A 25,236-nucleotide genomic window follows, 5' to 3' on the forward strand; every position below is an offset into this window, starting at 1 on the left:
ACTTGCACTAAATTTTTTCCATGCCTGTCTTTCCTCAACTTCCGACTTAGTCCGAGCAGGATCTGGGGAGACCAGCTGTCCTCAAGGCCCAGCATCACGGTCCAGCGGAGTTGGATTGAAGAAGGACACACCCCATTTTTTATAGCACTAGTTTCTGTCAATCAGGAAAGTTAAAGGTCCCATTGAAATTGACCGGCCTGGGAGAAGGTAAGTGAATAGATTTGGGCTTTGGGGGGATTGGAGATCGGTAGGGGGGTGGGGATGGATTGGGGGTCGGTGGGCATTAGCGGTCGAGGGGGGGATCAGAAGTCGAGGTGGGGTTGGCGGTTGGGAATGGAACGAAGGTCGGGGAGATCAGAATTTGGTTGGGGGGACGCAGAGGTCAAGGGGAATATCGGAAGTCCTTGGGGATTGGAGGTAGGGGTGATCGGAGGTCGGGGAGATCAGAAGTTGAGGGGAGAATTGGAGGTTGGGGGATCGGAGGTCGAGGAGGGATTTGAGGTCAGGGGTGGGGCTTGGGGGGTGTTGGACGTTGGGTGGAGCCAGTCCAAGGTCAAGGGTAGGGTCAGGTCGGATCAGTTCGGGGGAGGTTAGGCCTGCAGGGTGGGGGTAGTTGGGTCAGGGGGCCTGGGATGGGTGGGTCAGGTCAGGTTGGGTCAGTTTGGGGAAGGTCAGGCCTGTGGGGTCAGGGGAATCAGGTATGGTCGGGCCTGTGGGATGGCAGGAGTCGGGTGGGCTTGGGCCCGCGGGGTGGGGGAGTGATAGTGGGTCAGGTCGGGTTGGGTCGGTGGGGTGGCCAGGACGGGTGGAAGGGTGTCGGGCCTGCTGGTGGGGGGAGGGGGACGGGGGAGCCTATGGTGGGGCAGTGGTGGTCAGGTCGAGGTTGGGGGGCGGGGGGAGTCCCTTGGGGCGGTTGGGGAGATTGGGGAATATCACGGGGATGTGGTTAGCCAGGAGTGTGGGGACAGTCTCCTGGGGGCTCGGGGGTATGGTTGGGTGGGGGAGGGGTCAGTCTGCATCTTAACCCTTGTTGCCCAGAAGTTAGAAGATGTTTCAATTCTAACTTTTTCTGAGTAACTATTTGTGTAACACAGCCGGAGACATCCGAGGTTTGTGATTTAAATCGCATTTTCACATGGTTCCCAGAGCAATTGTCCGGAAGATGTTAACGTTTCTGGGCAATTGCTGTGCAAACCCTTACCTGTGAAATTCAGAAGGGGCTTCCCCAGCGCACCTCTGGTGTACCCTCCCCCCCCAACCCGACACTGGGGAGCTCGGAAGTTACAGTCCATTGTATTCTTTAATCTTCATGTATCTATTTAATTTCCCTTTCAATGCAGCTCTGCTATTCACCTTCACTACTCCCAGGTGTGAGAAGTTCCACATTCAAATCACTATCTGGATAAGGAAGTTGCTCCTTAGATCTTCATGTCTAACCTTATGTTTATGGCTCCTAGTTTTGGATTTCCCCACAAGTGGAAAAATTTTCATTACGTGTTGAAGGAAATTGACAGAGAGAAATGGAAGATTAGAGACAGAGAGAGAATTAACAGACCTTCCAGTCATGGGCAGGGAGTAGGGTTCCCAACCCTCCAGGACTGACCTGGAGCCTCCAGGGATTGAAGATCAATCTCCAGGACACTGCTGGAGAGAAATCATTTGGACCTTGAGAAAGATTTTTTTTTCTGTCATTTTCTTAGAACATTTCTCTTTACCAGATTATAAAAATATTGAAAATGAGGGAAAAGGCCATTTGGCTGATAGTCAAGCATCATACAATTGGGTAATGAGTTTCCAACTGGCGTAGGAAGGCAGTGCATCACAAGGATGGATGTCCCTACAACCACACCCCCCTCCAACTTCTCTTCCCCCAGCAACACCCCCCCCCACCCCCACCCCCCACCTTAACCCAGCTCATATTTCACCCCTTTCCTAAGATTCACTCAGTTCCGTTGAAGGGTCATGAGGACTCGAAACGTCAACTCTTTTCTTCTCCGCCGATGCTGCCAGACCTGCTGAGTTTTTCCAGGTAATTCTGTTTTTGTTTTGGATTTCCAGCATCCGCAGTTTTTTGTTTTTATCACAAGGATGGATGTGTTGGCCGACTAATGGCGGGAGCGTGGGGGACAAGTCATGTGTTAAAACCTCCAGGAATACATTGAATCACAGTTGGCAACCCTATTAAGAAGTGGTTAAATGATAGGAAAGATAAAGGTGATAGCAAGATGAAAGTATGTGTAAATGGTGTAGGATTCAAAGACATGGAGAGATGGAGTTGTTCCTCGAGCATGGGGCCAGGGGAACACTCATGTTCCTCTGGGTTACCTTATTATGGCTTTTGTTGCTTTGTCTCTGTTGGACTATATGTGGGCCTGATTATCCTGAGTAAAGCTAGCTGCCTCAGGACAAATACTGCAGTAGTTTCAAGAAAAGACAAAGGGAAGATCAATCCAAGTCTTATAAATGTAACAAATCTGAAATTAAAACAGAAAATGCTGCTGATGGTTCACCATGCAGTTCTGAGAGAAAATAACACCTTAATACTATGGGCTCGGGCCTCATTAGCACTGATGAATGGCCTCGTTTATGTCTTTGGTAAATGAGTTTGTTGGCCAACCAAACTCTAACTGCACGCCTTCTACGTTCTCATCAATTGCTGCTTGCAATCAATAATGAGGAGAGGCTGAATACAAGAATAAACAGCAATGGTTTATTGAGACATAGGGCAAAGCACCAGATCATACGTGCTCACTCAGAAACCTCCAGAAATAGACTTACAGTTCCCAGTTGCCTGCACTGTACAGTGATTTATCAGTGCTGTCACATGATCAGTACACTTGCATTCTCTTAAAGGGACAGGATACCTCACTTTACCACAGCCTCCAACCCAAACATCAAAGCACTTCCATTTATCTTGACATCAACAGACCCACCCAGTGCCAGCAAATCCACTCTGCCCCACCCCACCCTCCCCATCACCATTGTAAAGAAAAAGGAAAACATTTAAGGCCTCAAATTACTGAAGTCAGTGATCTGGCCACAGCTCATCCCAGAAAAAAGAGGCCCTGGGAATATGGCCACATAGCACAGATTTTTCCAGTGTTAAATGGCCTCCAACACCTCCAATGTGGTGGCTAGGAGGTACATGCTCGTTAGGAAGTGGTCAACCTGCCAAATTGTTGTAGGATAAAAAAAGTAACCTACAGCATCCATGGCTTAAATGGGTGTTTGCACCTTTGCATATGTGAATAAGGCACCCCATGCCCATTTGAAGCACCCACGGCAAGATGATTTGCCCTGGGGCAGCCAGTTGCACTTGGGTACATCAGGTCTCCATGTGGCCTAACTGCAGGACGCAGCCAGCAAACTAAGCCAGAGGAACTGGAGAGTTCCTTCCGACCCCACATTTCAAGAATCCAGGCTTGTATCCACCACTGCTCAATTTGCCTGGGGTGGGGGAGGGGGGTTTGGCTCAATGGTAGAGCATTAGATTGCGGATCAAGAGGTCCCCAGTCCAAATCTGGGTGCTCCCTCCCTAACTTTTAACTGTTCATGGGGGGTTAGAGAACTGTGGGGGCAGAGATGAGTGAGGTGAGGGATTTCTTCTTTCATAGGGTTGCTAATCTTAAATTCCCTATCCTAGAGAGCAAGGTCATTGAATATACTCAAGACTGAGTTAGACAGATTTTTGATCTACATTCAAGAGTTATGGTGGGCAGGTGGGACAATGGGATTAAGGCCGCGATCGGATCAGCTATGATCTTACTGAATGGCACAGCAGGTTCGACAAGCCGAATGGCCTACTCCTGCTCCTATTTCTTACGCTCTTCAATCATCCCACCACACTTCCTTTGCGGACCTTAGTGCTCCTATTTCTGGTTACTTGCCCCACCTCCTGTCCCTGATGAGGGTAAGTTCAGCTCCCAACTGGGAGCGTGCTTGACTAGAAACGTGGGCCAGAAAAATGGTGCTACAGTGCCGCAAGGGGTTGAAGGTTAGGCAGAGGACACCCAGCTTTGAGCTAACTGTGCTGCAGATGAATGTTCTACAACTGCGCTATACCCTCAGTGAAGGAAGCACCGAGCAGTGGCTGATATGAGCCTAGTTCTTGAACTGTGGATTTGTCAGGAACTCTCTGGGTCCCCAGCTTACTTTCCCACTCCCTTTGAGTATGACTCCTTACTGGGAGTTTCAGAATTTCAAATTTATCCTCGAACACCGATTAAATACTTCACTTGCAAGCTAGTCTGATGGCTTTATAAATGCTGGCAAATCCCATGCTCTGACCTCAATTTGAATGAATTTTCAGAGCCTTTGCTGTAACATATACTGGAACATTGTTGGAAATTAGTAACAACAGATGAAAACTCGAAAAATCTGCATTAATTTATCCTGGCTGACTTGGTTTTTTTTTGTTTGCAAGTACTGGGGATTGGGGACTGGTTTGACTGACAAGCTAGTGATTAATTATGTGCAAAAATACTGGTAGCTGGGTGTGATTGGTCATTGATTGATTGTGTTTTGAAGTGGTACCTATGTTTGATTTTGGCATTTATGCTGATGGTGTCTTTCTGAGAGGATGAGAGGCATTTTCTCAGTGCGAAGGCAACCGAGTGAGTTCTGAGAGCACAGAGCTTAGCAATCGGGTGTGTTTTGCTTGAAAATACCTTCAGCTATTTAAGGGTTTCAGCCCCTTCATTGCGACAGGCAAGTGGGACCCCATGATGTATGATGTGGAAGTTTCTAGAAGCTGAGTGCCAGAAGGATCTCCAGCTGGACTTGCCCCCAGCTCAAGGTTAATAAGCTGAGAAAGAACTGGTGACAATCCCTGTTGACCAGACAGGGTAAGGTTTCTCAGAGTGTACAGTGCAGGAGGTGGTTACCCTGCGGTTAAAGAGAAATAGTGAAATAGAGGAATGGGTGACTGTGATGGAAGCAGAGAGGGTGGGGATGGAGAAGAGGCCAGATGCAGTGCAGAAACACAATCACACCCAACCACCAGTATCTTTGCATATGATTAATCGCTAGCTTGTCAATCAAACCAGTCCCCAGTCAATACTAGCAAACAAGAAAAACAACCATGTCAGCCAGAATAAATTTATGCAAATTTTTCAGGTTTTCATCTATTCCTGTATATGTTACAGCAAAGACTCTGAAAATCCATTCAGATTGAGGTCTGACATGGATTTGCCAGCATTTACATAACTATCAGTCCAGCCTGTGAGTGAATTATTTGATTGATGTTTGAGCAGCTATCTGAAGCTTTGCGGGTAGAGTGAGAGTAGAGATTAGAAACCTTTGCTACCGTTTATTGGGTGCAGAATCATACCAATTTAAGAGTGGGATAGCCTGCGCACAATCTGCACAGTTGTTGATTCCAAAGCCGAATCCTTGTGAGCTCCTTCATCTTAAGGTAACATTGGGCCCTTTAGAGGTGTAAATTAGGGCGTCTATCACTTGTTGAAGGAGTCAATTGGGAAATTAGTTGGCAATGGGAGGAACAGGACCAATGCTGCTGTGTCAGGGTTTGAAGGAGTGCTCCATGACCATGCTGTAACCCACTTCAACCCCCTCCCTCACCGCACCGCCCACCCTCCTCCCCCCAACCAGGATGTGCCTGAGGACCACTGCTGGCGGGCTTTGTCACTGATCCTCCAGGAGTGTTTCCATGCTAGTTGTGGATCAGACGGTAAAACTCTTATCTCTGAGTCTAAAGGTGTGGGTTCAAGTCCATTGCAAAAACTTAAGCCCAAAAATTTAGCCTGATGTTCAACGCAGTACTGAGGGAGAGCTGCAATGTTGCCTTTGGAAGAGATCTTAAACTGAGGCCCTGTCTGTCCTTGCAGGGCCAATCTGGTATACAAGAGACCCCATTGCATTATTTTGAAGAGGAGCTGGGGGATTTATCTCTGGCATCCTGGTCAAAAAACAGATTACCTGGTCATTTTCACATTGCTGTTTGTGGGAGCTTGCCGTGTGTGCAAGTTTGCTGCCATAGTTCCTGCACTACAGCAGGAGCTAAACTTCAAAAACAAATACTTCTTGGCTGTATAGCACTTTGAGACGTCCTGTGTTGTGAAAGGCGCTATATAAATGCGAGGCTTTTCTTTTCATCTTTCACTCAGTCGCACTTGCTGTGGAGATGGGAGCAAAGCTGCAGCTCATGCCCAGTATACTGGAGAGAACCAGGGCCTAATTTCCATCAATCCTCTGATCCTCTCAAGCTGGGCATCAGCAACAAGCCTAGACCATGGCAAACTTTGAAGCTGGACTTTTACACCCACAACTTTCTAACTTGGAGGCAATGGTTCTGTGACCTGAGCCAAGCCGACACTTGAAAAGGTGACAGAGGTTGAACAGGACACCACAGGGAAATGAACAAAGATCTGCACTTGCAATAAGCCATGTAGCTTGCCAAGAGCAAACTCTCCAAAAACTTAACAAATGAGCTAAAGGAGCTCAGAATGTTGACTGATGAATGACACTTTACTGCAGAATCATCAACTCTCTCTTAGGCTTTCTGGATTTAAATCAGCATTATATGGCTTCCCAGAACCTTGAGCCTGTTGTACCATTCAGTTAGGTCATGGTTGATCTGCATCTTAACTCCAGCCTCCTGTGCGAGATATACAGCCCCTAATGCCCTTGCCTAACAAAAAGTTATCAATTCTCAGTTTTGAAATTTTTGAATTAACCCCACACCCCAGACCCAATAGCTTTTCGGGGGGCAGAGTGCCAAATTTCCACTACCTTCTGGGTGTGAAGAAGTGGTTCCTGACATTATCCTTGGACAGCCTAGCTCTAATTTTAAGATTAGCTCCCATTATTCTGGAATCCTCCCCACCAGAGGAAATAGCTTCAGGTGCATCTGATGCCAACGCAATGCAACCTCAGTTCCTTCAGTGGCCATCTCAGCAGCGGTGACAACAGACACAGTGTATTAGCATGCTCTTCTTCAAAAGACTGCCAAAGGATCTCTTGCCTTGGTTTAACATTTCATTGAAAAGAGAGCACCTCTAACAGTGCAGCACTGGAGAGGGGCATTAGCCTAGATGTTGTGCTTGAGGTGCTGAGAAGAGGCTGGAACCCATAGCCTTTGGGCTTCAGGTTTTAATGCCCTCATTGAGCCACTGTCCAACCATGTGATTGTCCTGTACAGTCATATTCTGATATGTGCTTCGAAATGTATTTCAATACAAGGATGAAGCCTGTCTTTTATCCCAGTAACAGCAGAGCAGATTTCACATTCTCGCAGGACTGTTGTCATTATCTTGTTTGCTGGTGCTGAACTTTGAATTAATCTAAAGGAGCAGAGACCTGGAACCGGAGCTGCCTGAGTTGTAGCCAAATGCTCCTCTTCAACACATGTTAAGATGTAAATTCATTCAGTACAAAACCAGTATCATTGTCTACCCTGATTAGTGGCGTTTATGGGTTAAGAGTTTCAGGAAAACGAAGGTCCAGGATATGAATGGTGCAGAGGGAGGTTTCAATCTCGCCCTGAATCATTCTGTAAGATCTCCAGGTGAATTGACCATTCCTGACCTAACCACAAGAGAAACACAGCTGTGCTTTTTTATAACACAAATCTGCCACTTTGTAATAAAAAAATGGTTGCCATACTATTTGTATTACACCACTAGATGTCACTAGCAGCAGTAGTTATGATAGTGTTACAAGGATGTGCTTCTTGAAAATACAATTTCTAATTTTTTCTTTTTTTGACTGGACTTTTAAAAAACTGGGATCCCTCGAAAGGCAATGGGAAAACTGCCTGGACCATCTCGCATTTCACCAAGTGGGATGAAGACAAAAACTCTAGTTCCCTGGGGAGTGTGGAAGACCCCATCCCCTGTTGATTCGTGCCATCCTGAGACTTTTCAAATGTCTCAGAAATTAGACATCAAAATGCAAATACATGGTCTGAAAGGAGGGGGAACCAGAGACAATGCTATACTGAATACAGGCTGTTTTGAAGCTGTTTGCTCTCTCTGCCTCTCTTTCTCTCTCTCTCACTCTCTCGGAGGTTCTGTGCCCAGTTTGAAAAGTAACCATCCTGAGAAAAGAAATCTACTACGAACCAATATCTTTTCAGGAAAAAAATGTGGAAACCTGCTCAACACAACTAGACCCAAGGAGACAGCTGAACAATATAGCCACGATGTGGAACGACTGCATGGAGACCAGCCAAGGAACAGCTAACTGTATACACCTCTGCTTTATTTTTCATATACTGTAAAAAATCTCATAAGCCCATCCTTGGGAAATGGTTTCAATAAACTTAACTTGTTGTTTAACTTAAGAAAACCTGTCCGAATAAATCTTTATAACCTCGAAGTGTAGATAGTGGGACTCGTAACAGAATTGGCAAAGCACATCCTCTATAAATTCACAAAAAACCCTCTTACAGGCAAACCTGAAGTGGGAAAATAGGGGAGTAATTTCATCCCTCCCCACATGGTCATAACAATATATACTTAAAAAACACACTGACCACTAGGACCAGCATTGCGGCAACATTTAAACCTTGTTTTGATTTGCCAGTCTCAGTCCTATTCCAACAACAGCAGGTATTTCTAGCAAGTATGGAGCCATAGCCCAAAACTATAATAAATTTGGCACCAATTAATACTAGAGCTGGGAATTCCCCTCGAGGGTGGGGAGAAGATTCTCCCTAATAAAAACATTTAAAATATGGGGAGACCAGCAGGTCTGGCCGCATTTTTGGAGAAAGAAGCAGAGTTAACCTTTCAGGTCAGTGAATCTGTTTTCTGTTTTAATTCCAGGTTACCAGCATCAGCAGTATTTTGATTTTGTGTTATGGGATTCTCCTTGTGGCCTGCCATATCTTCAGTGAAAGATCCATTTACTTGTATGTCCAGGGTTTTAGCCATCTTCCATTTAAAGTTATGATGGATGATTAACATAACAGCTGGGGGAAGTAACCATGGACTATTGGTTTTGGGGGGTTCTGAGCAATTACTTGTCATGAGATCAGACTGGTCAAAAGTTCAGTTATGAGACTACTTTAATGAGATAAAGTCAGAACCCACCACCATTAGAACACCACCACCATGGGAACACCACCTGGAAGTTCCCTTCCAAGTCACTCACCATCCTGACTTGGAAAATATCGCCGTTCCTTCACTGTCACTGGGTCAAAATCCTGGAAACCCCTCCCTAACAGCACTGTGGGTGTACCTACACCACACGGACTGCAACAGTTCAAGAAGGCAGCTCACCACCATCTTCTCAAGGGCAGTGAAGGATGGGCAATTAATGCTGGCCCAGCCAGCAACACCCACATCTCATGAATGAATAAAAAAAGAACAAGTTTATTAAGTCTTCAGGAAAACTATAGCAATAAACTCAGGCAGTGATATACAATCTAAAGCGGTCTATATACTTCCCGTGTTATGGGAAGCGCACAATGACTTCTCTTCTTCCAGCTTTTGGTTTTCAGGCTCTGCTTCTGTGTTTCTCTCTTTCTCTTTCTCCCTCTCCCTTGCCTCTTGTTCTTGTTTTCTTTTATAGATTTCTCCATCACACAAACCTGATCAGGAGACCCTCCTTTACCCTGGCTCTTATCCAATTAACCCTTCACTTGCCCCAATCATCTTCAGCCCTATGTTTGAATATACTTTCCTTTAACAACTAGCTATCCTTCATTAGAGCATCATATCATTACATAACGTTATTCACATGCTCCTTTGTTCACTGTCTCTTATCTCAAGGCTCCAAGGTCTTATCTCTTGGAGGGGCCCAGACATTCCAATCCTGTGTTTTCACATGTATAAGCATTTCCCACAGGTGGCCTCAAGGTCTCAGCTTTTTGCTGCAAATAAACTCTTTTTATTAAGCTTGATATAATTTCACCATGGCCCCACTAACTTGGCATCTTCCCTATACTGTGTCCTGTTTCTAAGCTTTCCCACTTTATTATACTAACAAGACAAGCTCCTAATAAAGTTAGATGCTGGTTCCTAATAATAAAGTTAGATTTTAACAATTAAACAATTAATAATTATTTAACAATAACTGGTTAGTAGGGCAATAATCTTACGGTAAATTGCAAATCTCACTCAAAGAGCCCAGCTGATGTGGGGGATGGGATATATTAAGTGGTCCAGTAGAGAGCATTCTTCTAAGATTGAGGCTGAGAATCACAGAATTGAGGTTCAGAATCACAGAATTGTTACAACACAGAATGAGGCTATTTGGCCCATTGTGCCTGCACCAGCTCAAAATGAGCGGTTTCCCTAGTGCCATTCTCCCACCTTCTCCCCAGAACCCTGCATATTTTTTCATTTTCAGTTAACAATCTAATTTCCTTTTGAATTCCTTGATTGTGTCTCCACCACACTTTCAGGCAATGCATTCCAGATCTTAACCTCTCACTGTATGAAGAAGTTTTTTCCTTACGCTTCTTTTGTCAGTTGCTTTAACTCTGCACCCTCTCATTCTCACTCTTGTCATGAGTTGGAACAGTTTCTCCCTATCTACCCTGTCTAGACACTTCATGATTTTGAATACCTCTATCAGATCTCCTCTCAGCCTTGTTTTCTCCAAGGAAAAAAGTCCCAAGTTCTCCAATCTGTCTTCATAACTGAGGTTCCTTATCCCTGTAACCATTCCCATGAAACGTTTCTGCACTCTCCCCAATGCCTTCACATCTTTTCTAAAGTGCAGCACCCAGGACTGGAACCAATACTGCAGCTGAGGCCAAACTGGTGTCTTATACATGTTCAACATAAAATCCTTGCTGTTATACTCTGTCTCATTAATAAAGCCTAGGATGCTATATGCTTTATTAACTGCATCTCAATCTATACTACCTTCAATGACTCATGCACATATACACCCAGGTCCCTCTGCTCCTGCATCCCCTTCAGAGTTGTAACCTTTATTTTGTATTATCTCTCTATGTTCTTCCTACCAAAATGAATCACTTCACATTTCTCCTCCTTGAACTTCATCTGCCACCTGTAGGCCCATTCCACCAACTTGCCTATGTCCTTTTGAAGTGCTATCCCCCTCACAGTTCACAATGCTTCCAAGTTTCATTTCACCTGTAAGCCTTGAAATTGTGCCCTGTCCACCAAGATCTAGGTAACTGATATATATCAGGAGAGCAAGGGTCCCAACACTGACCCCTGAGGAACTTCACTACTAACCTTCCTCTAGCCTGATAAACATCCTCTCTGTTTCTTGTCACTCAGTCAATTCCATATCCATTTTGCTACTGTCCCCTTTATTCTATGTGCTATAACTTTGCTCACAAGTCTGTGATGTGGCACTATATCCTTAGTATCCTTGGAGGCATCTCATCCAGTATGTTCCAGAGAACATAGACCAAAATTACTCAACCTCTCATCATAGGACAACCTTTTCATTCCAGGGACCAACCTGGTGAACCTTTGCTGTTCTGCCTCCAATACAAATATATCCTTTCTTAGAAATGAAGACCAAAACTGCACATAGTCTCCAAGCATGGTCTCACTAAAGGCCTGTACAACTGTAGCAAGACTTCCTTAGTTTTGTACTTCAATACCGTTGCAATGAAGGCCAACATGCCATTTGCCTTCCTAATTGTTTTCTGCACCTCCATGCTAACATGCTAACTGTGCATGTGTGAGAGTCTGGCTACCTACATGCTTGTCCACAAGTGCAAGTGCGAGAGTGTACTTGGTTATCTGTACATGTATGTGTATACTTGCATGAATGCATGCATTTGCATTTGTATGTATGTGCATGATTTTTTTGCCTCAAGCCAGTATAGTTCTGATGATGAATTCTTTATTACCTCCCACTTCAATTATTAGGCAACCGATGGGAAAGAATCAATTTAATCTCCGTAGCTCAGTTGTACAGGAGACTGACAGTGTCTGTAGTTGATGAATAATTTCAGTCACATTATATCACCTCACTTGCAAAGGTGGGTGAGATGGATTTCAACTGATGACCACTTGAGCTGCAGTCAGATGTTCCGCAACTTAGCAATGGTCAATGCGTGTCAATATTGCAATCAGTAAGAAATTGTCAGCTCACTGGAATGAAAGGATAATGTCAAAATAAAATAAGTTTTATAAGCATGAAACCTTCTGTAATTTAATTCTGGTGATGACAGAAACTGTTACACTTCCAGATGGTTCTTTCAACACATTTCCTACAGCTCGTATCCCAACGGATCTTTGAAGATTTATTCCATGCATATTATATTTTCAGTGATTTTCTGCTTGTCAAGCGGAGGGAGCCTGGAGCTGAGGAGTGGAGCGCTTTAAATTTGATTCTTAGCATTGAACCTCAGCTCTCATCCAATTCGATGTAAGGCTTCCATATCCAACTTGTTGCTCCCTCTGGAGAGCCCACCCACCGAGAGCCCATATCCGAAACTCAAGCCTGGATGGTGTATGCCGAGGTTTTTGATATGCTATTTGTGGGGAAAGATGGAGGTTGGAGTTGATGTTGTGGAGGTAGGGCAGGGAGAGGATGGTGGTGAAAGGAAGGAGGTTGCCTGCCCAAGAGCTTAAAGGCACTGTTCCTGTTAAAGCATCCTCTAGTCCGTGCCAACAATACATCTCCACCCAAAGCCTCAGAACAACCCCCAACTAATGCCCCATAATATCACCAACTTCAACACCTATGTGTTCTTTTGTTCTGCTGTCTGTGACATCTTTTGATGATCTGCTTCTATCACTGCTTGTGCCTACAACCACACCAGCCCCCTCCACTTCTCTCCCCCCACCCAACCCCGCCCCCCCCACCCAACCCCCCACCCCCCCCACCACCTTAAACCTGCTTATATTTCACCCCTTCCTGGGATTCGCCTAGTTCCGTCGAAGGGTCATGAGGACTCGAAACGTCAACTCTTTTCTTCTCCGCCGATGCTGCCAGACCTGCTGAGTTTTTCCAGGTAATTCTGTTTTTGTTTTGGATTTCCAGCATCTGCAGTTTTTTGTTTTTTGTTTTTAACTAATGCCCCAGTTTGACATTTTTCCAGCTACCACAGCAGCCATTCTGTGTACCTTCCAAACTAGTGCTAGTTTTGTGCTGGGGCTCATTAAGAACCGGACAGACCGCCCACCCATTTCATGTAAGGTTTAGAATCTAGCCTGAGACATGCTATGTTAGAGCTCATTTCCGTTAGGATGTTTTGGTGGTGTCATTGCCAGGAAGGTCTTAATGGTGGCCTGGAATGTCTTGATTCAATTTAATGAGAGGCTTCAGGCTTAAGTGGACCTGGAATCAATCTCAACCCTGGGAAAATACAGCAAAGTTTGCAGTAAAACCAAGCCAGCAACAAAGTCATGGAAAATCTGGGTTTTCCAAGTCCATCAACAACGGATCTTATACTTGCTCAACTTCAAAATGGGAATCTCAGCATGGGCTCAACAGGCCAAATGACCTCCTTTTGTAATGTAACAGTTCTACAATCCTATGATGATTCTCTAATCTGTTTTATCTCTTTAGTGACCTGCTCCATATTTTTACCATTCCCTGTTTTTCAAATTTCCAGTAATAGGAGCTTTGTCTTTTGGACCAAACTACCTTGGACAGTAAATTGAAGAGATTACTTTAGTGACAGCTCCTTGTCGTTAAAAGGTAATTGAGTCAATTGTAACACCATCAATTTATGCAATCCTAGTGTATAAATTGGTAATGACATTATTAATGCACTGCTAATTGTCCTTATCTCTTAAAGATTCTTGTTGAATTTATGCAATGACGGCAAGCTGTTTGCATCTCTTATCTAATACAATCCACAGAAACAACCCAAATACAAATTCTCTGATTTGCACCTCCGATTTTAACCGTCCCACTGTTGACAACTGTTTCTTCAGCTGCTTAGGCACTAAGCTATAAAATGGCCTCCCTAAGGCCCCCCCCCCCTCCCACCTCCACCCACCTCACTCTCCTCTTTTAAGACTTTCCTTAAAATCTATATATCTTTGGCCAAGCCTTTGGTCACCAATCCTAATATGTCTTTATGAGATACAGTGTCAAATTTTGTTTGACAATCCTCCTGTGAAATGATAAAAGCAAAATACTGCAGATCCTGGAGATCTGAAACAAAAATAGAAAATGCTGGAAAAACTCAGGAGGTCTAACAGCATCTGTGGAGAGAGAAAAAGCAGTTAATGTTTTGAGTCCGTACGACTCTTCTTCAGAGCTAAAAAGAAGTAACAATGTAATGAAATTTATACTGTTTAAGGGGGGAGGTGTGGAGCAGGTGGAGCTGGATAGAAGGCCAGTGATAGGTGGAGTCAAAGGAGAGATTGCCAGAGATGTCATGGACAAAAGGACAAAGGGAAATGCTTTGAAATGTTGTACTGTTAGAGGTGCTAGATAAATGCATAATGCTGTTGTTGTAGAAATGCTGCAAGCTACTTCATAGAGTGAAATTTCTCCAGAGCTGCTCCTATCCTCCCACTGTATCTTTAACAGAAGTGTTGCAGAAATTCTACTAATGTGAGTAAACAGGGCTTCCACAAAACTTCTGGTAAGACAACAGCTGAAAGCAGATTCGAGCTAATTCACAGCCATTCATTACCATTAAACTGTTAACCGAGGCTCAGTGGTAACACACTCACTCCTGCATCAGAAGATCATGGGCTTACCTCCAACTCCAGAAACCCAAACACAAAATCTAGGCTGAGACTCCAGTACAGTACTGAGCACGTGCTGCAGTGCTAGAGGTGCCATCTTTCAGGTGCAACATTAAACGAAGGCACCCGAACTGGACTCTCAGGTGCATGTCAAAGATCCCATGATGCTATTTTGAAAAGAACATGGGAGTTCTCCCTAATTTTGCTATTATCCCTCAAGCAACATCACTTAATCAGATTATCTACTCATTGCTGTTTGTGGGAGCTTGCTGTGCACAAACTGGCTGCCATGGTTCCTACATTACAAAAGTGACTAAACTTCAAAAATTCATCATTGACATAATACTTGGAAACATCCAGTAGTCACAAAAGGCTCTTTCTTGCTTTTCTCTAACTGGCATTAACAGTTTGTCTTTATTTTCTTAATGATGAAAACGGTGTGAATGTGAAATAATTAAGAAATATTTACTCAATGATAACTTTTGAACAGCAGCTTGTTTATATTGGTAAAGTTTAAAAAAGAGTTCAGTAGCATAATCTTTACTCCAGAACTTAATTGCTCAAGCTAGCTTGGCATAATGCAGTGCTGACTGAGTACTGCATTGTCAATGATGCTGTACTTTGAATGAGAGATTAAGCCCTGTCTTCCTAAAGGACCTAATAAATGGTTGTATGTCACTATCTGAACAAGAGAACAAGATTCTGTAGTCAATATTCTTTCCTCAACCAACACCATCTAAAACAGATTAATTGGCTATTTGTCCTGTATGCTGTTTCTGTGACCTTGCCATGCGCACACTGGCTGTCACATTTACAGGTACGACTTTCAAACGTTTTTCATTAGATGTGGATGTGCAGTTCTTGGGGATGTTCCTGGAAGCAAAATCACAGAATTGTTACGGTACAGAAGGAGGCCATTTGATCCATCATGTTAGCACTGGCTCTGCGAATGAGCAACTCATCTAGTGCCATTCCCCTGCTTTCTTCCCATAACCCTGCACATTCTTTCCTTTCAGATAACAGTCTAATTCCCTTTTGAATGCTTCGATTGAACCTGCCTCCACCACACTCTTAGGCAGTGCACCCCAGACCTTAAACTTTTTCACACAGTGAGTGGTTTTCACTGGTGGTTTTGCTTTTCTTGTCAATTACTTTAAATCTGTGCCCTTTCATTCTCGATACTTCCAAAGTGGGAACAGTTTCCTTCTATCTGCTCTGTACAGATCCCTCATGACCTTGAAGACCTCTATCAAATATTCTCTCAGCCTTCTCTTCTCCAAGAAAAACAGTCTCAACCTTTCTAACCTATCTTCATAACCAAAGTTTCTCATCCCTGGTACCATTCTCGTGAATCTTTTCTGTGCTCTCTCCAAAGCCTTCACATCTTTCCTAAAGTGCGCACCCAGAACTGGATGAAATACTCCAGTTGAGGCTGGACATATATATATATATATATATATATGCACTTGTTTTATACAAGTTCAACATAATCTCCTTGCTCTTGTTCTCTATGTCTCTGTTACACCTGCTAATGAACTATACAAATACAAGTAGGTGTCTTTTCTTTTTCTTCCTGTTGGCTTCTAAAGAGGTATTAAAAGATGTTTGTAGATTTATAGAATCTTACAGCACACAGGCCATTGGGTCCCTCATGCCTGTGCTGGCTCTTTGAAAAAGCTATCTACTTAGTCCCATTCCCTTGCTCTTACTGCACAGTCCTGTTATATTTTTCTCCTTTTCAAAGTAAATACATAACCTCAGGTCATAACAAAATTTATCTTCATCTCCCCTCCAGTTCTTTTGTCAATTATCCTAAACCTGTGTCCTCTGGTTACCGACCCTCACATGGGTTCGCAACGCAGTGTGCACAGGTCTGGACTCCATTTTACAGAAAAGGGCCTAGAGTCACTGGGAAGGTACAAGAAAAGGTTTACAAGGATGATAATAGAACGAAGTATACTCTATCAGAACAGACTGAGAAGGCTGGGCTCTTATCTGCAGAAACGAGAGGCTGAGGGGCACTCTGACAGAGATCTTTAACATTATGAGAGAATTGATAGGGTAGACAAGTGCTGCCTCCACTTGTGGAGGAGGCCAGAGCTAGGGACCATATTCATCTATCATAATAAATATAGGATAGACACTAATAAATGCAATAAGGAATTAGGAGAAACTGCTTGAATCAGAGAGTGGTTTGAATGTGGAACTCACTATCACAGGGATTGGTTGAGGAAAATAAAATTGATCTATTTAAGAAGAAGCTAGATAAATACATGAAGGAGGAAAGAATAGCAGACGATGCTGAAAGAGTTAAATGAAGTGGGGTGGGAGGAGGCTTGTGTGGGACATAAACAGCAGCCCATTGAGCAGAATATCCTGTTTCTGTGCTTTCCATTCTTTGTAATTCTATTCAAGCAACCTGTGAGTTCTTGATACTTCTGTCATTTTGAGCTCCTGCATAGCAGTCTGCCAGGGACACATATTTGAACACCTTCTGAGGATACCATTTATCCCTAAGTCCCAGAAATGTAAAAGTGTGCCATTTCTAGGATTCCTCGCCTTAACATAGCACAAAGTTCAAATGCACATGAAAAAACAACTGACCTAAAGGAGCTGAGGCTGGAGCTCAGGGTGCGCAGGTGCACTGGTGAGATACCCTATGTTAACTTCTATTTTTGGCAGAACCTGTGACTGTGCAACTAACAGGGGAAACCTTGGAGGCTGCTAATTTTAGACATCTATTTCCCCACTGAAGAAAAATCACTTCAATAATGATGAACTTGTTTTACAGATATTGAATTGATAGGTTGATGCTGAAATGAACTGGTGCTATGAGATCATAATCCAATTTTTTACTTGTCACCAAATTTTCCTGTTAGGTGCTTGGGCAAACTTCTGCATGTTTTTTTAATTGTAAAACTGCATTGGATGAGGTACGAAAAACAAATGAAGTTCCTACAATTATTTACTAAATTATGAAACAAAATCTAACATGCTAAATTTCTGCAAAACATTTAGGCACTTCATGATGTCATCCAAAATGCTATTTTCTGTTCAGGAAACTCAAAGCAGCTACTGGAAGTCAGGGGATGGGAGGGTAAAAATTCTGCCAATTTCATTACTTTCCTCTCACTTTTCAGCATTTTTTTTTCCTGTAACACACAAGGTGGGGTTGAGTTTCTGATTTTTTTTTCTCATTAATTATACCAGTGCAATCCTGGAAAAATTTTAAATATAAATGAGTTACGCTGAGAAAAAAAAACACTTGCACTCGTGTGTTCCTTGATCGTTTACCCAGGTTCAAGATTCAATCCCTCCAAATCAGGCTTCATTCCAATCATAAAACTGGTCCCATCCCAGGTCAAAATTGCTAGAATCCACTGATTGCGCTAGTTGGGGAGGGCTCTTCAAATTGCACTCCTTTTCACAGTTGCATGGGCACTAGTAGGCATGTTTGAATTTCTTTTTCATACAGAAAATATTTGTGTAATAAACTTGGCGCACCGGATAGATTTCTTGTTAGAAACCGTAAACTTTATTTGCAGAATTCCCAGTGAAGCTACATGCTTGAACCAAGACCAAGGCTAGAAAGCTCCGCCCCTAAGATTACCCACGCTTAGAGCTGATTCGTCTGTTCAGTCACATGATCCCCAAAACAGTATGAAAGGTTTTACTTACAATCATTATATACCTCCCCATTTACTTTTGTTTTCCCTCTCTTATTTACAAGAGTATCTTAAACCATATCATATACAAATATATACAGTTCATGCAATCATAAAGTCTTTGAGGTGGTTTTCTGATTCGGGTAGAGTGACGTAACTCTACAACTTGAGATTCTTCTACCAGATCAACTTGATCAGGAACTGCAGCATCAGAGACATCCTTAGACAATGGTAGTTCAGAATTATTTACTTCAACAGAGACATCAGGTATGGCTATTCTTTGTCAATTTGGCACATCAGCGATCAAAGGTGCAACTTCAATTTCAGGTGGAGTAATTGGTCGTTGGAGTGTCTCCCTACTTCTTAAATGATCCACGTGTTCCCGAACAATCCAGTTTTCCACTTCCATTTGATATGACAAAGGTCCTGTTTCAGAGGCAATTATACCAGGAATCCATCTAGGTCCAGTTCCAAAATTTCACACAAAAACTCGCTCTCCCACAATAAATTTTTGTTCTTTACTGTGAACATCATTATTCACTTTCTGACTACCCTGGTCCTTCTCCAACTTGCCCTCTAAGTTAGGGAACACCAAACTCAATCTTGTGTGAAAGCAACGTTTCATTATTAATTCAGACAGTGTTGAACCCGTAGTTGCATGAGGAGTTGTGTGTTATTTGAGAAGAAATCTTGAAATTTGTGTTTCTAATGTTCCTTCAGATAATTTCTTCACATCTGTTTTAAAAGTTTGTACCACTCTTTCTGCTAACCCATTGTATGAGAGATGATATGCTGTTGTTTTGACATATTTAATCCCATTTAAAGTTCATGAATCTCTGGAATTCTGCACCAGTGAAAATGGTACCATTATCCAAAGCAATGACTTCTGATAGGGCATGTACACGAAACCATTGGTGCAGCTTTTAAATGGTTGCATAGGGTGTAGGTGACCTCACTTCATACTCATCCATCCACTTAGAATGCACATCGATGATCACTAAAAACATGGTACCTAAAAATGGACCTACATAGTCAGAATGTAATCTAACCCAGGCTCGAGGCTGTTGCTGACACAGGAGACAATGTTTAACTATTTTTTCTATATCACTGTCTATATCTAGTCACCAGATATAACTTTGTGCGAGCATCTTCATTTTTGAAATGCACAGATGTGCACTATGAAGCTCAGTTAAAACTGGTTCTCTTCCTTATGAAGAGATGACGACCCTTGCTCCCCAGAACAAGATACCATCTTGACAACTTAATTCAGACTTATGGGCATAGAATGATTTTAATTTTTCAGAGACTTGTGCATTTGACCATCCTTGCAATGCCTGTTCTTGAACTCTTGGTAAAATTGAATCGCTGTTTGTCCAATTCTTTATCTGTTTCACACAGACCGGCCAGGAGTCCAGGACATTCAACACAAGTACAACTTCTTGAGGCACTGGAGCATGTGTAATGCTATCTGGCTAAGGAAGATGACTGAGGGTATCTGCATTTGTTATATGCACATCCGGATGGCGCATAAAGGTGTAGTAACATGCTGACGAAATCAAAGCTGGATTTTGAATTCTAGCAGAGGCTATCGGTGGAATTGTTTTATCTTCACTAAATAAACCCATTAGTGGCTTGTGACCTGACACTATGGTGAAACATCAACCATGCAAATATTGATGGAACTTCTTTACTCCAAATATTACAGAGAAGCTTTCTTTTTATCAAGTTGTGAGTAACCCTACTTTGCTGCAGAGAGGGTTCTGGAGACATATCCTATTGGCCTAAACAAAAACAGAATTACCTGGAAAAAGTCAGCAGGTCTGGCAGCATCGGCGGAGAAGAAAAGAGTTGGCATTTCGAGTCCTCATGACCCTTCGACAGAACCTGTTGGCCTTTCTGATTTGATTTCTGTCTTTTCTTTTTGGGTTTGTCACAGAGGTTTATCTCATCTGTCATTTTGATTTCACAGTCGGCCAAATTTCTCTCAGGTCTTGGTTCAGTTTGAGGTTTGAGCTACCCATCCACATCTTGGAAAATGCATGACTTTTCCTTCTAATGCCCCTTTTGTCTCAGTCAACTGATTCTTCAGTTCTTTTGTCTCCTTTTTGTATCTTTTGGCTTCCTCCTGGAACATTGAACATTGCTGAGTTCTTTTCTGCCAACTGGTTCCTCAGTTGGTTCAGAGTGCCGCTGTATTCGTTTCACTTCTTTTCGTGATTTTCCTTTGGAACCAACTCTGACCTGAGGGATCCGTGCTTCCTGTGAATGTCCTTCAGTTCTTTTATCTCATTCCAAAAGACACCACCACATTCCATTGTCAACTCAGGATTTCTTCCTGTTCTGACCTGAAATATTTCTGACCAGTTGAGTTTAATTTCTTTCAACCAATCACGGTCCAGAAGGCTAGGTCCTTCACCTTTATACAACAATCACTGGCAGCAGGGCTGTCTGTTGCCTGTAGGATACTTTCACCTGTATTGCCCCTCCAGTGTACATTTTCAGATGTTTGCTCCAGATTCAGTGGCTATGTACCTTCACTGAGGTATTTAAAGATGTATTCTCTCACCACTGTGATCAATGTTCCTGTGCCAACCTCCAAGAATAGAGGCTTCCATTCACTTGAAGGGCAACTGTGATTGGTTCAGTTTATTTACCTTGAGATTGTGTATGGGAATAGACATCAGTATCAGCAGCTTCTGGTTCACTTATATTGTCCACTTCAATCATCTTGGCCTGCTATCTGACTTGTATCTTCATTTCACCCTGCATTGCTTTATAGCATGCCCTTTTTTGTGACAGTAGTGGCATTCTGCCTCTTTAAATTTGCAGGTTTCTGGTACACAGTTATCCCCACAATGGTGACAATTTAATTTCTGAATTGCTGGTGAGATTCTCCTGGTATTTCTTTTTGTTTTTCGAGCGGTAGGGACTGTGTCCCACTTTGCGGTTGTCTACCTGGTTTTCACGTCATGCCTGGCAGTAGGTTACCACCCCAACTGAAGGACGGTGCCATGTTGCACACTCTGCAAGTCTCTCTCAGCACTTTCCAGCGCTATCTCCTTGGCGCACTTCAGGTCAATATTAACTTCTGCAAATAAACGGTGCTGAATGGCATCATCGTGTACGCTGCAAACCAAATGACTTTGCACCATGTAATTAAGAGCATCTCTGAAGTCACAGTGTTCCGTTAACTGTTCAAACTTCCTAATATACATTGAGATTGACGCACCTGGGGCTGTTACTCTAGAGTTGAACTTGAATCTTTGCATGATCACCAATGGCTTAGGCTGAAAATGTGCCTTCACAAAGTCTACTAGCTCGGTGAAGGACTTGGAATTTGGTGCATTATGGGCTGTCAGACTATGGATGGGGTTATATGTCTTGCTTTCTGTTTCTCCTCTGCCGCTATTTCATGTGCCACAAAATAGAAACCTAGGCACTCTATGTACTGACTCCAGTCTTCCATGGGTCGATTCTGCCTAAGAATGACTGGTGAGTATACTTTTCTTTCTTCCCTTAAAAACCTAAATACTGACGTTCGCTAGGCAAGGTGCAGTGTCAATTGTAATAAACTTGGATTACTAGACAGGTTTCTTGTTAGAAACAGTAAACTTTATTTACAGGGCTCCTGATAAAGCCATATGCTTGAACCAAGGCTAGAAAGTCCCTAAGATTACCCACATTTAGGGCTGATTCGCCTGTACCATCACATGATCCCCAAAACAGTGTGAAAGTTTTCACTTACAACCACTACAATTTGTTTCACAGTTTTAGGTAGAGCAATGATTCATTAAATGCTTAAAGCCTTGTCAACAATTAAGTCAGGTGGCAGCCTTCCATCTTGTACAAAGATGTTTTGAGCCGTGGTGGTCAACTCTGTGTTAATCATTGCCTGGTGTGGCTCAGGAGCTCCATTCTGGTGTGTCAGTCTCTGCTGCATTTGCTGCAGAGAAAGACAGTCAGCTGAGAAGGTGCAGAATTTGTTGGCCTCTGTTTTCTCTGGGCCCTCTTCTCAGCCAGCTAAGCTTTTGGTCTCTGCTGGCCTCTTCCAATGGTCAACAAGGTAAAGCACATTTAACATAAAGTTAAGAGCACCTCACAAGCTGCAGTGAAATACACTATGAAGTACTTTACAACTGAACTACATCCCCTATTCACATTTGATTGCCTCAGACAGGAGGAAATGGAGCTGAGAAATGTGAAGTCGCAAAAGCCCATGACAGCAGTGTTGTAGGTAATTGCTTTTCACTTGTGTTATTTAATTCACTGCCACTTCTCTTCCAGATAAGCCAGCCTTGAAGGAGTCCTGTTCTTCCCTTCATTGTGATTTCTGATTGTCTCTTTCTCCTGTTCACTATGTTATCCCTTTCCTGGCCTGTACTTTGCTATCCACTTTTACAAACACATCTCCTTGCACAGCATCTGTCTCCAGTTCCTATTCATTCCAAATGAACTCAAATTTCAACCTTCCTGTTGTATATTTACCCAAGATCAGTGATATCCAACGCTTCTCAAACCATTCCTCTCACAACTTCATGGAAGCCAACCATAGGATGATCACATCAATGATAACTATCAGGCACTGAACTCAACTATCTTGTGTGAGTGAGACTGTTGCATTAGAGTTGGGGTGTAGCTCAGTGGTAGAGCATTTGACTGCAGATCAAGCTGACCTTAGTTCAAATCTAAGTACCCCCTGTTGCTATTTTTTGAGTGCTTCCAGTTGGGCTATGCAGTATGATTGCCTCCCCTGCAGTTGCAGCATTGTTGTTCAATAGGTTGTTATGGCTGTAGTCAATTGTGGTACAAATGGCATTCATGGTACATGTGATAGTCATAATGGTCCAGTTGGGAGCAATGGCTATTTATGTTGGTGGGTATGACAAGTGTCCATAAATACATATTACCAGGACCAGGTTCTTTGATCCTGATCAGCTCATATGTGCCCATGTGGATATAGCTCAGTTATAAAGCATCTAACTACAGATTATGAGGTCCTTAGTTCACATCCAAATATCCATTTGGTGTATGATCTTGGGCTATTCCTCTTGTGGTACATTTGGATGACTTTGGTTATGTAAATTCAAACTGATTGCATTGACTTGACACATGTTAAGTACGTGAGCTCCCCCTGCAGCATTTGCTCATGTTGACTGTGAGTATTCAAAGAGATAGGCTCATAAGCACAGTGTCAGAGCACTTGAACACAGACAGAAAAATCTCTGGTTGAAGTTCAAATGTCATTTAGAGGATGTCTGCAGTTTAGCATTTAGCATTATGTGGTAAGAATGTGCTGTTGAAGCTTGGTGTGAAGGTTTTCCATGTTGGGTTGTGCATTGCATCTCTACACATCAGCGTTGCAGTCACCACTCCTGCAACATTTCTCTTAGCTGTATTTACTTACCTTCCAGTAAAACCAAAGCAGCTTTTGTTCAGTTAAGTCCTTTCCATATGAACAACAGGCTTAACCTAAGTTACCTTGTGTATATGTGACAGCTAAGCAAGGAATATGGGGGTATAATTCAGTGGTAAAGCATTTGGCTGCATATCAAGAGATCGCTGATTGAAATCCAGGTGTCCCCTCTCCTTCCCTAAATGTTTCCTGTAGGAAATCATATGGCAAGTCTACTGGTCTGAGTGGCTAACAGTTTTAAGCAGCTAATTGCCTGGAATGCACTCCCCAAAACAATGGTGGAAGCAGGTTCAATCATAACTTTCAAAAAGGGAATCGGATAAGCTCTCAAAGGGGGACAACTTGCAGAGCTATAAGGAAAGAGCAGGGGAAGGAGACTAATTGGACAGCCCTTTCAAAAAGCCAGCATGGGTAAAGATGAAATGATCTCCTGTGTGGAAGCCTTTTTATCTACCCAGACTCATAGTTTGTTTTGACCCGCGAATTGCAAGAGAATAAATTAATGACACCCTATACGCTTCATAAGGTTAATATACTTAATAAGCTTTGAAGATCATACAGAGCTGAAACACTAGCTCTGTTTCTCTCTCCACAGATGCTGCCAGTCCTGCTGCGTTTTTCCAGCATTTTCTGTTTTTATTTCAGATTTCCAGCATCCGCAGTATTTTGCTTTTATTTGCTTAAGACTGTTTGCTTATTTGAGCACGCAATTAAATTTAAACAGCAACACAATTCCCTCACTGCTCTGCTCCTTGCACTAGAATGCTCTAATATCTAACAATAGAATGCACTAGCACTACAATGCTCAATTATTGTAGAAGTAACCTGTTGTACAGTCACACCGAAGTGGCCAGTTTCTGTGGATTGTGTGTCTCTTTCCGGCCAACAGTTGGGATCCCCTTTGGACAATCCATTGGGCTTTCTATACCTTGACCGGAAATTTTCAAATCGCTTTCTTTTATGCATTTAAAGTCCCTTCCAGTAATTTTCCATCCTGCCCAAAGCTGCAAAGAGGCGTTCCTTCAATCTTTTATTCAAGTCAGCTGTGTTAGCAATGTTCCACATATGAAACTCCAAATCATTTCAAACATCAATGTCTCCCTCTAAATGAATGGCCTTGCTGCCTTCTGTTAGCGCAGTCTGAAAATACCTCATGGCTCAGCAGCTTCTTAGAAGAAAAGCAACCAGTTCTGCTCTCAGTTCTGCATTTTACTCAAAACATACTGGTGAGGCATCAGACTGAAAATTACAGCCGTTTGCTTCCTTTCCTTACATGTGCCGTATTTTTCTATTAATCACTGATAAGTACACATTGGCCTGAATTTTTCACTCGTCGGGTGCATGTGATCGGAGGGCCTGAGAGCAGATGGGAAACAGGCCCCCGACCGTGATTTCACGCTGGCTGACCAATTAACGGACAGCCAGTGTGAAACGGGCGCTCAGCGCTGCCGGTGGGGGCAGGAAGAAGGCGGGCGCCAACGTCACCGTGGGTGCTGGTGAGCGCCCCCAGTGGGCACCCTGAATGCAGATGGGTACCTTGGTGGGGGGTGGG

General features: G+C 43.1%; 1 non-coding gene across 1 annotated transcript; it reads left to right on the plus strand.

The window, feature by feature from the left end:
• Positions 1-22,897: 22,897 nt before the first annotated feature.
• On the plus strand, positions 22,898-22,969 carry trnac-gca. The gene has a single exon. It is a non-coding gene; the product is annotated as a tRNA-Cys (tRNA).
• Positions 22,970-25,236: the final 2,267 nt, after the last annotated feature.

This window comes from Carcharodon carcharias, chromosome 23, assembly GCF_017639515.1.
Source record: "Carcharodon carcharias isolate sCarCar2 chromosome 23, sCarCar2.pri, whole genome shotgun sequence".
NCBI lineage: Eukaryota > Metazoa > Chordata > Chondrichthyes > Lamniformes > Lamnidae > Carcharodon > Carcharodon carcharias.